The sequence below is a fragment of the Ranitomeya variabilis genome, chromosome 2 (genome assembly GCF_051348905.1).
Source record: "Ranitomeya variabilis isolate aRanVar5 chromosome 2, aRanVar5.hap1, whole genome shotgun sequence".
Taxonomy (NCBI): Eukaryota; Metazoa; Chordata; class Amphibia; order Anura; family Dendrobatidae; genus Ranitomeya; species Ranitomeya variabilis.
This window is the reverse complement of record NC_135233.1, coordinates 978,333,326-978,348,223: the sequence shown is the minus strand read 5'-3', so window position 1 is coordinate 978,348,223 and position 14,898 is coordinate 978,333,326. Positions and strand designations below refer to the sequence as shown.

The 14,898-nt window shown below is 42.2% G+C and overlaps 1 protein-coding gene across 3 annotated transcripts in view; it reads right to left on the bottom strand.

Annotated features, from left to right (window-relative positions):
• The window catches only part of FAM124B (family with sequence similarity 124 member B), a 59,364-nt gene that overhangs the window by 36,964 nt on the left and 7,502 nt on the right, over positions 1–14,898 (bottom strand). For all 3 annotated transcript variants that reach the window (XM_077290864.1, XM_077290862.1, XM_077290863.1), the window contains exon 2: positions 1,073–1,309. The gene's annotated coding sequence lies outside the window, so the exon portion shown is untranslated. The remainder of the gene's footprint in view (positions 1–1,072; positions 1,310–14,898) is intronic.

Genomic DNA, 14,898 nt, shown 5'->3' with positions numbered 1-14,898 from the left:
TTGAACGCAACATTTTACTGCTAATAGAAAAGGTTTTGGCTACTGAAAAAAAATGCTGCATGTGAACATAGTCTATCTCTGAAACGCTGTCTATCTGTGGTGTTACATAGGACTGCATGTGATCTATACTAAATTATCTGTACTCAGAGAGTTATCACTGCTGTCTCTGGTGTTACATAGGACTGCAGGTGACATCTACTACTTATCTGTTCTTAGAGCGTTATCACTGTATTATCTGTGGTGTTAAAAAATAAATAAGAGGGGGTTGGGGGCAACTCTTTGTCTTGGGGCTTGGGCCCCCAATCTTTTCTGACCCTAGCAACGCCCCTGCATACAGCTAACAGTGGCAGACCTGTTGGCCAATATAAAGCCCCTAAATATGGGGGCCACAGTGTGAGCACTGGCTCCAGGCCCCTCCACCAACTGTATCCGCATCCTGCTCATGTAACGTAACTTAAATGTTTGTGTGATTTTACAATGTTAGCATTTGGGGCCCCACTTTAAATTTTGGCCTAGGGCCCCACTTTGTCTAAAACCGGCCCTGGTTCTATGGACACCATATTATGGCTGTGTACAACTAGAAGGTTGTATGGTGCGGTAATGCAGGAGAGTGTGTGATTTCTATGTCAGCATTCTTACGTCATGAAATTCTGCAAAGTAATCTATATTATGAAGCAATGATATAATAATTTTTGTCTGTATATGGAGGTTTGGCACCCAGGAACGCTGTCTGCCTGTGCTGCTTTTCGTTTTCTTTATATTATGAGTAGAAGGTTATGAGGCTGGAAGAGAACTTCAGTGAAGATTGCAATAGATAACACTAGTAGTTCATCTGGGAAATTTCATCAGTGTGTGTGAAGACTAAAATAACTTAAAAACAGAGAGACCCATAAATCTGTAGAAAAGCAATGTACAGTATCTTGACCATATGTACAGGATACATATGAAGATTGCTATAAACATATCTCATCTCATGGAGTAAGTGATGAAAAAATGCAGCATAGTATAAAATGGGGGTTTTTTTTTAACTGTGTTAAATGTTGAAAACGTGAGTAATGATGTGTCCACTCACCTGTTGTTCCTAGCGGTGGGTTCTCCAGCGGGATGTTTGCAGATTCTCTTGCCTCATTCTCCTCTTATACCAACTGAGCTGGAAAAGGAAGAGTCCCCACCTTTCCTCTGTTCTTCCTCTGTTCTGGGGAGGAGGCCGCCCCCTTGCATCAGCTGTAAACTCAGTCTGGGCATCTATTGTCAGGCAGTAATTTATGACACAAGTTGCTACAGTTTTCTTTCCTCCCACTGTGAAACTCTATAAAAGGCAAAACAAAAGCAACTGAATGAGAAAATGAATTTAAGAAAATAGAACCTAACATAGAACATACCGTATCAATATTTTCTGTATTAGTGTGGTTATAATAATAATCTTTATTTTTATATAGCGCTAACATATTATGCAGCGCTTTACAGACATTATCATCACTGTTCCCGATGGGGCTCACAATCTAAATTCCCTATCAGTATGTCTTTGGAATGTGGGAGGAAACCGGAGAAAGCAGAAGAAACCCACGCAAACACTGGGAGAACATACAAACTCCTTGCAGATGTTGTCCTTGGTGGGATTTGAACCCAGGACTCCAGCACCGCAAGGCGGCAGTGCTATCCACTGAGCCACCGTGGATTTCATCACTGTACATATTGCACATTTTGAGTTGTGATCTGATACCTGTTCCTTCTCTGATCAGGTATTTAAATAGAAATTCTGCATTTATCAAAATTTCACTATTTAAATCTGCATAAAATACTGAGCAATTTTCTTTTAGGTCTCATTCGTTTGTCACTTACATGTTCTGTGTTTTTCACAAATAGAGAATGTACCCATTATGGTTTTTGGAGCTGTTTGCATGTCCATGTTTGTATGCACACTGAGTGGTTCGCAAAAAGTCACAAAGACATTTCTGTTTTAGATCCGAGTTACTGATCAAAATGACCTGTATGAGTCTATGGGTCTGTGAAAATCACAAAGAGCAAAATGATGGCATCAGTAATCAGTATACAGTACTTGTGCTGTCTGTGAGTGAGGCTATGTTCGAACATTGCGCACTTGCTTGCAGAAATTTCTGCAAGGTTTCTGCATCTCTTGGCAGAAAAACGCAGCTGAAAATATGCACATTTTGAATGTGTTTTTGCTAGCGTTTTTGTAAATCCATAGAGCTAAATAAACATATATGATTAAAAAAAAAGAGAATTATGATGTCACTTCCTTGTTCAACCTCTTCAGCCAGATACCCTCATTAATGTTAAATAAAGACACACACACACAGTCACCAGCCTATGTAGGAGCATTAACATAATTAGGAAACATATGCTGTAACAAAACAGCAACTGTCAGAAATCTGCGTGAAATGCAATATCTGTTTATTTTTCAAAATATGTAAAATGAAAAAATTGTGTGGGCTCCGGCATAGTTTTCATAACCATCAGAGGGAAAGTTGAGGGCTGATGTTAATATTCTGGGAAGGAGCCAATAGCCATAACCAGGTTATTAATATCAGTTCACAGCTGTTTGCTTAGCCTTTACTGGCTAGTTTACAGGGGGAAAAATTGACATGGAACCCCTATAAAATCGAACCAGCAAAGGTTAGGCAGACAGCTGCAGGCTGATATTAATAGCCTGGGAAGGGGCCATGGATATTGACCCCTTCCAGGCTAAAAACATCAGCTCTCAGCCGCCCCAGATATGGCACATCTTTAGCCTCGCCCTTGCCACTTGCCCTGTAGCGGCGGCAAGTGGGGTTCATATTTGTGGGGTTGATGTCACCTTTGTATTGTCAGGTGACATCAAGCCCACAGGTTAGTAATGGAGATGCGTCTATAAGACACCTATCCATTACTAACCCCATAGTGATATTGTATAAAAAAACAGACACCCAGAATAAAGTTCATTATTTGAAATAATCACACAGACTCCTTTATTGAATCTAAGTTTACTATACTTACTGAATGTCTAATCCTCGATGCCCTCGTCTTCTGCAAACAATAAAAAATAATAAACCAACATATAATACTATTCTGTCTGACATAGTCCACTTAATACCGAGTGTCCCATGGAGATCTCACATGTAGAACAGTCACATTGGAGATGTGACTGCTCTACCCGGCCACTGGCAATACACAGAAAGGAGGTGATCGCTCCCGCAGTGTATCACTGAGCCGCCTGGAGAGTTCACCGGAGTGAAGAAAATAAAACGCTGCAAATACAGACAGAAATTTACTGATCACGTGCACAACACTTCATGATTGTCATTGCATTACCTTGCACAAGTATTCCATTGCGTTTTTGGACCATTTACACACGTAAAAAAAACGCATCAAAAACGCATCGTGTGCACATAGCCTTACACGGCAATTTACAGGAGAAGCTTTGTAATTTATTTAATTAATTTTTTAACTCGGACTAGAAAAACTGACCCAACAGTAATGAAATTCTGATCCAAAACAATGAAAAGCAGAAGTCTATGTTTTTACGTACAATAAAAATCCTGGTTGCCTGAGGAAGGCCAACTCCCTCCCCCTCTCTAGAAGAAAAAAAATATTTGCAGGATTAGCATGGGTCATATCCCCCAACTTCTATAAATAGGTTCTCACTTACAAAACCCCTTTCATAGCCATTATTTATTATTAATATTATTTATTTATTATGCTTTGCTTATACAGTGCTTTCTTATTCCACAGCACTTTACAGACATTATCATCACTGTCCTCATTGGAGCTCACAATATAAATTCCCTATCAGTATGTCTTTGGTATGTGTGAGGAAACCGGAGAACCTGGAGGAAACCGGAGAACCTGGAGGAAACCCATCTAAACACAGGAAGAACATGCAAACTCCTTGCAGAGGTTGTCCTTGATGGGATTGATCCCAGCACCCAAACGCTGCAATGATAGCCACTGAGCCACCATGCTGCCCATTATAGAGATTGAGGCTCCTGAAAATGCCCACCACCCATATACACAGAGTATAATACCCACATACAACGAAAAAGGGCTGCGGCATGAAGGGGTTAAAATTGTCTGTGTCACTAAGGGGTTAAAGCGTAGTAAATAGTAGTTGTTGCAATATATACAATATTAAACATTATTCCAACACCCCCATTCAACAACTGCTTATTCTCTTAGTTAGTCCCATAGTGGTTCTGAATTTTTCAAATTTGGCTCTTGGAAGCTGCTTTGTCATAATATCAACTAGCATCTAGTCAGTCTCTCAATAAACAAACTTAATTATGCCACATTCTATCAAATCACGCAGGTGATGTTTAACATAGATGTGTTTGGTTCTCACATTGATCTTCTTACTGCATGCAAGTTTAATCCATCCTCGGTTGCCTTCATAAATCACTGTTGGTTGAGTTGATGGCTTACTAAGATCACCTAACAATTGGTGTAACCAAATGACCTCTTGACTTACATGGCCTGCATTCCCCTACTCTGCTTCTGTAGATGACAAGGCTACAGACACCTGTTTTCTGCTAGACCAGGAAAATGAACTTCATCCAAGCTTGAACAAATAGCCGCTTGTCGATTTACGATCACTTAAAAGGATTGTACCATGAACAAAAGTATATTTTAATCAACAGATCTTGGAATAAAAACAAGTTCCACTATTGGATGTTTAAAAAAAAATGGTCCTGTACCCAGATAATCTTATAAACGTGCCCTAGTAGTTTCAAAATGCTGATTCAGAATTTAAGTCATTTTTTAAAATTTTTGTTTCATCTTGGTGAATCATAATCACATTGTCTACAAATAAGAGACGATACATCCACTTTCCGTCTGTACATTCTGTGTGTAAATACAAATCTGCTTAACCTCTTTTAAATCCTTTTTCCAATAAGACGTTGTTCATGTTGGTGCTCCATGCTCTTGCCGATTGCTTAAGACCATAGAGATATTTTTTTGTGTGCAAACGAGATTCTCTTCACGCTGTTTGATATAACCCTCAGGTTGAGTCATGTACAAGTCCTATTCAATGGCACCATTTGAAAAGGCAGTTTTCATGTCCAGTGTCTGACAAACATCTTTTGTACAACAGCTATACCCATTATTATTATTATTATTATTATTATTTATTGTTATAGCGCCATTTATTCCATGGCGCTTTACATGTGAGGAGGGGTATACATAATAAAAACAAGTACAATAATCTTAAACAATACAAGTCATAACTGGTACAGGAGGAGTGAGGACCCTGCCCGCGAAAGCTCACAATCTACAAGGGATGGGTGAGAATACAGTAGGTTCTTTTTGAAGATTTCGATGGTAGGCGAGAGTCTGATGTGTTGTGGTAGAGGGTTCCAGAGTAGGGGTGATACGCGAGAGAAATCTTGTATACGATGGTGGGAAGAGGAGATAAGAGGGGAGTAGAGAAGGAGATCTTGTGAGGATCGGAGGTTGCGTGTAGGTAAGTACCGGGAGACGATGTCACAGATGTATGGAGGAGACAGGTTGTGGATGGCTTTAGAGTCCTGAATGTGGTCTGCTTAATAACTGGAGAAAATGTGGCATCATAATCTTCACCACATTTCTGAGAATATCCTTTTGCAACTAATTTTGTTTTAAATCTGTGAGCATTGCCTTCTGAGTCATGTTTGGTCTTAAAACCCCATTTACATTTCATCGCTTTCTTGCCTTGTGGTAGTTTGCTAAGTTTCCAAGTTTGAAGTTGATGAAGGGACTTCATTTCTTCACTAGCAACATTAATCTATTTCAGTTTTTCATGGACAGGTAGTTGTTGCACTTCATACCGTGACTGTGACTCTGACTCAGGTAGTGTTTTCAAAAAGTAGGATAGACGCTTAGCTGGTATACCCTTGTTTGATCTCGACAATCTCCTGACTTCAGGATCACCTTATATTTCTGTTGCTTATTCAGTGGCTGAAGAGCCTAACCAAACATCTACATCCTTTTCCTTGTTATTTTGACATTTTGACTGAGATTGTTGTTGCTTCAGCTGGCTATTGGTGTGATGTCATGAAACATGAGCAACACAAAGTTCACATCAATCATTACATCTTTGCTTATTGTGACCTTGTTCGTTTCTGCGTGTAGGATTCTATATCCTTTCTGGATTTCAATGTAGCCCACCAGGATCTTCTTTTGCATGAGATTCCTACTTGGTACATTTTTCTTTGGGAATATGTATAAATACTTTACTTTTCAATATTCATATGTGTTGTAGTTCAGGCTTCTTGCTGTTCTATTGCCCAAATAGAGTTTTTTCAATAGATTTACAGCTAGTCTGTTTGAAGGTAGCAAGCTGTCATGATTGCTTTGCCTCAATATGTTGTTGACAAATCTGCATCAAATAGCATACTTCTTCCACTTTCACAAAGTGTCTGGTTCCTTCTTACTGTTACACCATTTTGTTCAGGGTTACATGGTATAGTGATCTGAAACACAATACCATTTTATATTCAGTTCCATTATCTGTATGCAGAATTTTTGGCATTCTCCCAAATTTGCTATATACTGTACTTCAGCGAGATATATTTCAAGTTTCTCTGGAACTACATCTTGAATAATCATCAACAAATTTGAGAAAATATCTCTTCTTTCCAGAGTTTGAGTACTCTTTGGACCACAAACATCTACATGTATTAAGTCCCGAAGCTGTTATTATTTTGTAGCACTATTCTTAGGAAAGGATTTTTCTTCCATTTTCCCTTTAACCACTTTGCGACATCGGGCGTAATAGTACACCGATATTGACTCACCCTGTTTGATGAACCTTTCTGGGCACATGACAGCTGATATATACAGAAGATATTTGCCCTGAACAGCGTGGGTGGAATCGCGATCTACCCGCAGCTGTTAACTAGTTAAATGCCGCTATCAATTTCTGACAGCGGCATTTAACTTCGCGCTTACTGGAAGCACGTCACTAATCCAGCCCATTGGTGACCCTGTCTGAAGCGCACCTCTATGGTTGTCATTGCTGAATTGCTATCAGCGCCACCCTGTGGTCTGCGTTCATAGCAAGTGAGCATTTCTGCTACACACAGGTGATCTGATCATCGCCTGTGTGTAGCAGCGGCAATCGAAGTACTGCAGCTTCTAGTCTCCCACAGAAACTATTGAAGCATGCAAAAAGTAAAAAAAAAAAAAAAAAAAGTTTTTAAAAATATAAACAAATAAAAAATATCAAAGTTCAGATCACCCCCCTTTCACACCATTCAAAATAAAACAATAAAAAAAAAAACAACAAATATACACATACATATATCACCGCCTTCAGAATCGCCCAATCTATCAATATAAAAAAAGTAAAAAAAGAATTAACGCGATCGCTAAACAGTGTAACAAGAAAGCAATTCAAAACGTCAGAATTACGTTTTTTTGGTCGCCGCTACATTGCAATAAAATGCAATAACAGGCGATCAAAAGATTCTATCTACAATAAAATGGTATCAAGAAAAATGTCAGCTCAGTGTGCAAAAAATAAGCCACAACCCAGCCCCAGATCATGATAAATGAAGACGCTACAGGTCTCAGAAAATTGCGCCTTTTTTTACCGAACTTTGGATTTTTTTTTTTCACCACTTAAAAAAGAACCTAGACATGTTTGGTGTCTATGAAATCGTAATGACTTGGAGAATCATAATGACATGTCAGTTTTAGCACTTGGTGAACATGGTAAAAAAAAAAAAGACAACTGTGGAAGTGCACTTTTTGTGCAATCTTACCGCACTTGGAATTTCTTTCCCGTTTTCAAGTACACGATATGTTAAAACCAATGGTGTCATTCAAAAGTACAACTTTATCGCAAAAAACAAGCCTTCACATGGCCATATTGACCTAAAAATAAAAAAGTTGTGGCTCTTGGAATAAGGGGAGTAAAAAACAAAAACGGAAATGCCTCTGGTCGTGAAGGGGTTAAGACAGCTAGTACATTTCATTCTCTGATTACACAGATCGATTGTAATACCATTAGCAAGTTGTTTTTTAACTAACTTTCTTGTTGCTTCTGGGTCTCTATGTGCAAGATGCCTGTGCCATACAAGGATACAATTCTTTTGTTTTTCATGTTTAGCAGTTGTAATGCTGCGGTAGAACCAGGGCTGGCTCCAGGTTTTTGAGGGCCCCGGGCGAAAGAGTCTCAGTGGGCCCCCCCTTTAACACATACCATGATTCATGATGCACAGATACAGCAGAGAAATATAGCACAGCCGCGTAGCATATAACACAGCGCACATAGTATATAACACAGCCCACGTAGCGTATAACACAACCATGTAGCATATAACACAGCCACGTAGCATATAACACAGACCACGTAGTATATAGCACAGCCACGTAGTATGTAACACAGCAACGTAGTATATAGCACAACCACGTAATATATAACACAGCCACTAGTATATAACACAGCATGTAGTATATAGCACAGCCACGTAGTATATAACACAGCCCACATAGTATATAGCACAGCCCACATAGTAACACAGGCAGCCCACGTAGTATATAGCACAGGCAGCCCACGTAGTATATAGCACAGGCAGCCCACGTAGTATATAGCACAGGCAGCCATGTAGTATATAGTCTACAAGTCCCAGCATCACTCAGATGCCATACTGTATGTCTGTGTAGTGTCGGACTACAAGTCCCAGGCAGGATGCATCCCCCTGCAATGCTTTGGGACCAGGAAGGAAGACTCACTGCTTCACTTTCATGTCACTCACGACTCACGCCATCACCCAAGACCGTTGTGGACACAGGGTGCATGTGCACTCACTGCTGCTCGTCTTTCTGCTGCTCGCTGCCGCGCTGGATCTGGACAATGGACCTGGACCGTGTCGTGACGATCTGTGTGTGAGCTCTTAGGATGATGAGCTCGTCCTCACTCTCACCCGGAAGTGACCACCGCCGGCCCGGAAGTGACTCTTCGTATCCCCATGGTGAGTCCCAGAGAGCTCTGTGTGCTGCGCCTCCTGCTGCCGGGGATGTCAGCTCCAGCTCCGCCTCCGAGTCCTGGCTGGGAGTTGACTGTGTAGTGACAGTCACACAGCACACTAGCACAGGGAGGGATGTAGTCCGGCTTCGGGGGCCCCCCAGGAGCGCATGATGCGCATCAGTGTCAGCATCAGTGTCTTATCGTTATGGCCCCCCATCTCGCCAGGGCCCCGGCACTTGCCCGGGTACGCCGGGTGCTGACGCCAGCCCTGGATAGAACCGTACGTAGTGAAGAGGCAGTGACCCACAAAGTTCAAACACAAAAGTCTCTTTAGTGTGTTACTTCACACATAAAGGTGCATAGCATTTTATAGTACACGTCATCAAAGTTCAATACACACAGTTGCATCTCGTCTCAGTGCCCGTTTCATAGCACTACACATCATATGGCTTTTAGATTGCAGTCCCTAAACGCGCCGGACCTCTCCTTGTCCGGTATCCGTGGGACGACCGCACGCCATATTACAGTCTCCAAACACAGCTTCACACGTTGCAGACACTACAAACGCCAGTCCTCCTCTGACTAGTTCCCGTGGGTGTCCTGCACCGCTTTATCACAGACTCTTTACTCACGCAGCCCAGGATATCCTCCAGATAGCAGCTGGCACCATATCCACCTGTTTGCAATTGTTACACTTGCCAGTCCTCTTTCGGGCACAGGACATCTACCTCCGGTACACCTCTGGGCACAGGATTGTCCACATCCAACTCTTTCGGGCACAGGAAATCCACCGCGGGGCACAGGACTGTCCACATCTGACTCTTTCGGACACAGGACTGTCCACATCCGAGACCAGTTACCATGGACAACTTGCATCGCTGTGTACGCTGCGGGTGCCAGGCTATTCAGCTGCGGGTGCCAGGCTATTCAGCTGCTGGCTTTGCTGACCTGTGCTGCTTCACACACACAGCCAGCACTCTGCAGCCCTCTGCTCTGTACAACAGCTCACACCAGACTGACACTGACGTTGCACCTGACACTAGCCATAACCCTTACTGCAGGGTTTTTAACAAACAAACTTGTGGCTTTCAGGCATATGGAAAACCCGGACCGGAAATCCGTGACTGCCATGCACACCTATGGACTTCATTTGTCTTCATGCACAACCTGGGGAGAACACACAGCGACCCCTACCTGTGACACGAGTCACTGCCTCACACAGTGTATACACTTTCCTTGCATTTTAGCTGGTACAATTAATCTTTGATTTTTCCTTCTGAATTCATATACTGACCATTAGGCAAGATCACTTTCTCTGACTTACTTTGGTCAAGGTTAGATAAGAAGCTTCTGTCATTAGCCATATGAAAGTTTCTCCAGAGTCTATACACAATGCATGCTTTGATGTACTTGCGTTGGCAGTAAACACAGCTACAGTACTTGAAGTGTCATCTTCTTCAGTAATGGGACTTTTCACCCTTTGATGATTATTTTGCTTTTTCATCTGATTCATTCTAGCTTTTCAGACTCTGCAGTCAGCCTTTAGTAAACCTGATATCTTGCAGACAAAACTATCTCGTGTTTCCTTCAAATTACTTTTATTTTTGGGTAGATCTTTAGTTTTTAAAGTGGAATCTGCTTTGGATACCTCACTGCTGCTTATACATTCTGTCTCTCTTTTATACTCATCTACAAGCTTTTCTCTGACATACTCCTATGTAAGCTCATAATCTGGGCGTGCATCTAGTGCAGTTACAAGTGTGTCATAGCTTTCTGGTAGACCTCTTAGTAGTAGTGCAGCAACATGGAACTCCATTAGCTCTTCCCCAATGCCCTGCAGGCGCTCCACAATTTCTAGAGTATTTCTTATGTAATCCTGCCTAACTTGGTCCTTATTTAGCTTAAACTGATACAGCCTTCTCATTAAATAGAGCTTATTGTTGATATTTATCCTTTCTTGCACTCTGCAGATGTTCTCATATTTCTTTTACAGTTTCACATTGAATTTCTAGGATTAGTAGTTTTGGTTAGTCAGATTTGGCACTGTGAACTTCATAGAGTTGCTGCTGGCAGCCATCTTTGCTTCTTCTTCTTAGTACACTGTTGTTCTCTCTCGCCTGGGCTGTTCTCTGGGACTTTGGGTGTCTGTGTCCCTGGGTCTCTGGGCCCATAACCTGTTGGCAATCTCTGTACTGTCCTGCCGTTCAACAGTGAATATATAAGTATTCAGGAACAAAGATAACACAGCTTACAACTGATATTTCTTATATCTTAGGATCTTAGCATCTTGTCTGTCAGCTTGCAAAGTGAAAGTAAAAATGTTCTCCAGCTACACACCGTGAACAGGAACTTCCTGTTTTTTTTACAATGCTTTTCTGGTGATATAACACTATTGCCAGAGACAGAAATTAATTTGCTATTAAACAGTAGTAAACAGTAGTTGTTGCAATATATACAATAATCAGCATTATTCCAACACAATAGGACCTGCTCGGAGTCTCCCCGATTTCACACTGGAATCCGTTATTTTTACAGATGTGTGAATAGGTCAGTGAAACTCTATAGGTCGATGTGCCGTCTGATAAAAAATGGGGCAGCACATGCACATCTCACACAGATGTGTAAGTGTAGCATTAGGTGCGCCCTGTACTCCAAAAAATATGATAGATTGACAATGTATTTCAGGAATTGAAGACGTTATTTCTGTGTAAGTTACAGCTCACAGGGAGGCTGCATTCCACACATTCCCAAAGCAGTAAAGAAAATCTCTGGGCTGGTTACCCGTTGCCTTGGCACTATATGTCTGTTTCTTACACACAGATTTATGGAGTTTCTTTCTGCATAACGTCACAATGACAATAGATACACAACAGACATCCAATATGTGTCAATGCACTAAATGATCTATGCACCTCTTCATTACAAAACGCTTGTTTTAATTTTTTTTTTTTAAATCTTCATTTTGACAAACTAAATTATCTAGACATATTTTAAATATTACCATTGAATAATAATAATAATGATAATACTATCATTATAATCTTTGTCATGCTACATTTATCAATGACAATTCTCATAACTCAGATACAGTATATACTCGTGTATAAGCCGAGATTTTCAGCACATTTTTTTGTGCTGAAAATGCCCCATTGGCTTATACACGAGTCATTGTCCCAGAAAATCAGCAGGGGAGGGGGAGGGGAGCGGCGGAGCAGCGGCAGGAGCTGGCGACTGTGACATCATACTCACACTCATCGCTCCGTTGCTGAACGTCCCTGCATCTCCACTGTCCAGGTGCAGCAGCTTCTTCCTGTGTTGAGCGATCACGTGTTACCACTCATTAATGTAATGAATATGAACGCATCTCCACTTCCATAGGCGTGGAGCGCATATTCATTGCCTTAATGAGTGGTACCACGTGACTGCTCAACACAGGAACAGCTGCTGCGCCTGGACAACGGAGATGCAGGGACGTTCAGCGACGGAGCGAGGAGGGTGAGTATAATGGGGGAGGACGGGGGAGCCATGCATATGTTGGGGGAGCCACGCATACAACGAGTTGACTGGGAGAGCCATGCATAAGACGGGGGAGCCACGCATATGACAGGGAAGGACAGGAGAGCCATGCATATGATGGAGGAGGACGGGGGAGCCACGCATATGACGGGGAGGATGGGGGAGCCACGCATATGACGGGGAGGACAGGGAGCCATGCATACACTGAGGGGAACGGGGGAGCCACGCATGCAATGAGGGGACGGGGGAGCCACACAGAGCAGGACAGGGATGAGGGGACAATGCATACCCAGCTTATACTTGAGTCAATAAGCTTACCCAGTTTTCCGGTGCAAAATTAGGTGCCTCGGCTTATACTCGGGTCAGCTTATACTCGAGTATATATGGTAGGTTGCTTTATCCACCATTCTAACAATTCCTCAAAGGATGTATTGACTACCAGAAGCGTAGCTTGGGGTTCAGCTCAGGGGGCATGAAGCATCTGAGTGGGCCCCTAACCAGTAAATCTGTTACAACTATGGTGGCACACTGATATTACCACCATATGGTAAAATATAGTAAAAGATACTATTTCTGCAGAACATACAGGTGATTATTGTGCAGGTATATATAATGACTTAAAGAGGACGTTTTTTCTGATGGAGTTGTTCATTTTTCATGTCTTTTCCATTTGGCCCAGACCAACATGGCAACTTCTAGATGGTAAAATTTGGCCCTAGAAAACATTTTGTACACAAAATGGTGGGCCATCAGCTCCTTTATACAGAATATGATGTCCACACTGCTCTCCTATACACAGTATGGTGGGCCCACAGTTCCCCTATGGGCACTATCATACCCCCCACAGCTCCTCTATACATAGTATGATGTTCTCACTGCTCCCCCAAAACACAGAATGATGACACCTACAGAATCTCACAATGTATAATGGCCCCAACAGTAGAACCCACATTGTATAATGACCCTCACACTGTATGATGGCCTCCACAGTAGTTCCCACACTAGCTCTCACACTGTATAATGGCACCTGCATTAGCTTCCACACTGTATAATGGCCCTCACATTAGCCCCCAAACTGTATAACTGCCCCGCAATAGTAATAATAATAATCTTTATTTTTATATAGCGCTAACATATTCCACAGAGCTTTACAGTTTGCACACATTGTCATCGCTGTCCCCTATGGGGCTCACAATCTAGAATCCTTATCAGTATGTCTTTGGAATGTGGGAGGAAACCGGAGTACCCGGAAGAAACCCTTGCAAACACGGGGAGAAAATACAAACTTCTTGCAGATGTCCTTGGTTGGATTTGAACCCAGGACCCCAGCGCTGCAAGGCTGCAGTGCTATCCGCTGAGCCACGGGGCTGCAATAACCTCCAAACTGTATAATGTCCCCTACAGATGTGGCAGGAATAGACTGCAGGCAGGATGTCACTTATGAAGAGCCGCTATGGAGCCAAAACACCAGAAACCACCCACATGTGACTCCATTTTGGAAAGTATGCCTCTTGAGGACTTTATCTAGGGGAGTAGTGAGCATTTTAAACTCACAGATGTTTCACAGAATTGTGTAAAATTGCACTGCAGAAATGACATTTTTTTTTTCCACTACAATGTTGTTTTAGCCCCAAGTTTTTAATTTTCAAAAGGGCTTTTAGTAGGAAAAGGATCACTTAATTTGTTTGTTATGCAATTTTTCCCAAGTTCAACAATTTCCTATATGTGGTCGGAAACTACTTTTCAGGCACAGTGCAAAGCTCAGAAAGGAAGGAGCGAAGTATTGAAATGCAGATTTTGCTGGAATGGGTTATGTCCCATTGGCAGAGCTCCTAAGGTGCCAGGACAGCAGAACCCTCTATAATTGACCACATTTTACAAGCTGCACCCCTCAGTGAATACATCTAGTGGTGCAGAGAGGATAATGACACCACAGGTGTGTCACAGAATTTTAGACCATTCTGTGGTGAAGAACTAATAATTACATTTTCATTACTAAAATACTGTTTTAGCCCCAAATGTTTTATTTTCATAAGGGAAATGGGCAAAAAGACCCCATAATGTGTTACACAATTTCTCCTGAACATGGAAATATCCCATAAAAGGTTGTACAGTACTGTTTGCCCACACGGCAGGGATTGGTAGGGAAGGAGCGTTATTTGACTTTCAGGGTATGTGTCCACGGTCGGTAAACGCTGCGTGTTTGACGCTGCAGCGTCAAACACGCAGCGTCCAGATGTTCCAGCATAGTAGAGGGGATTTTTTGAAATCCCGTGTCCACTATGTGTGGAAACCCGCACGCGGCGGGCCTGCGACTCCGGACATGCTGCGCGTCTTTTCAGATCGCAGCATGTCCGTACACCTTGCGGGGACGCAGCGTCCCCGCAAGGCATAACACAGGGCCCTATGGGAGGGGGGCGATGATCCCGGATGTG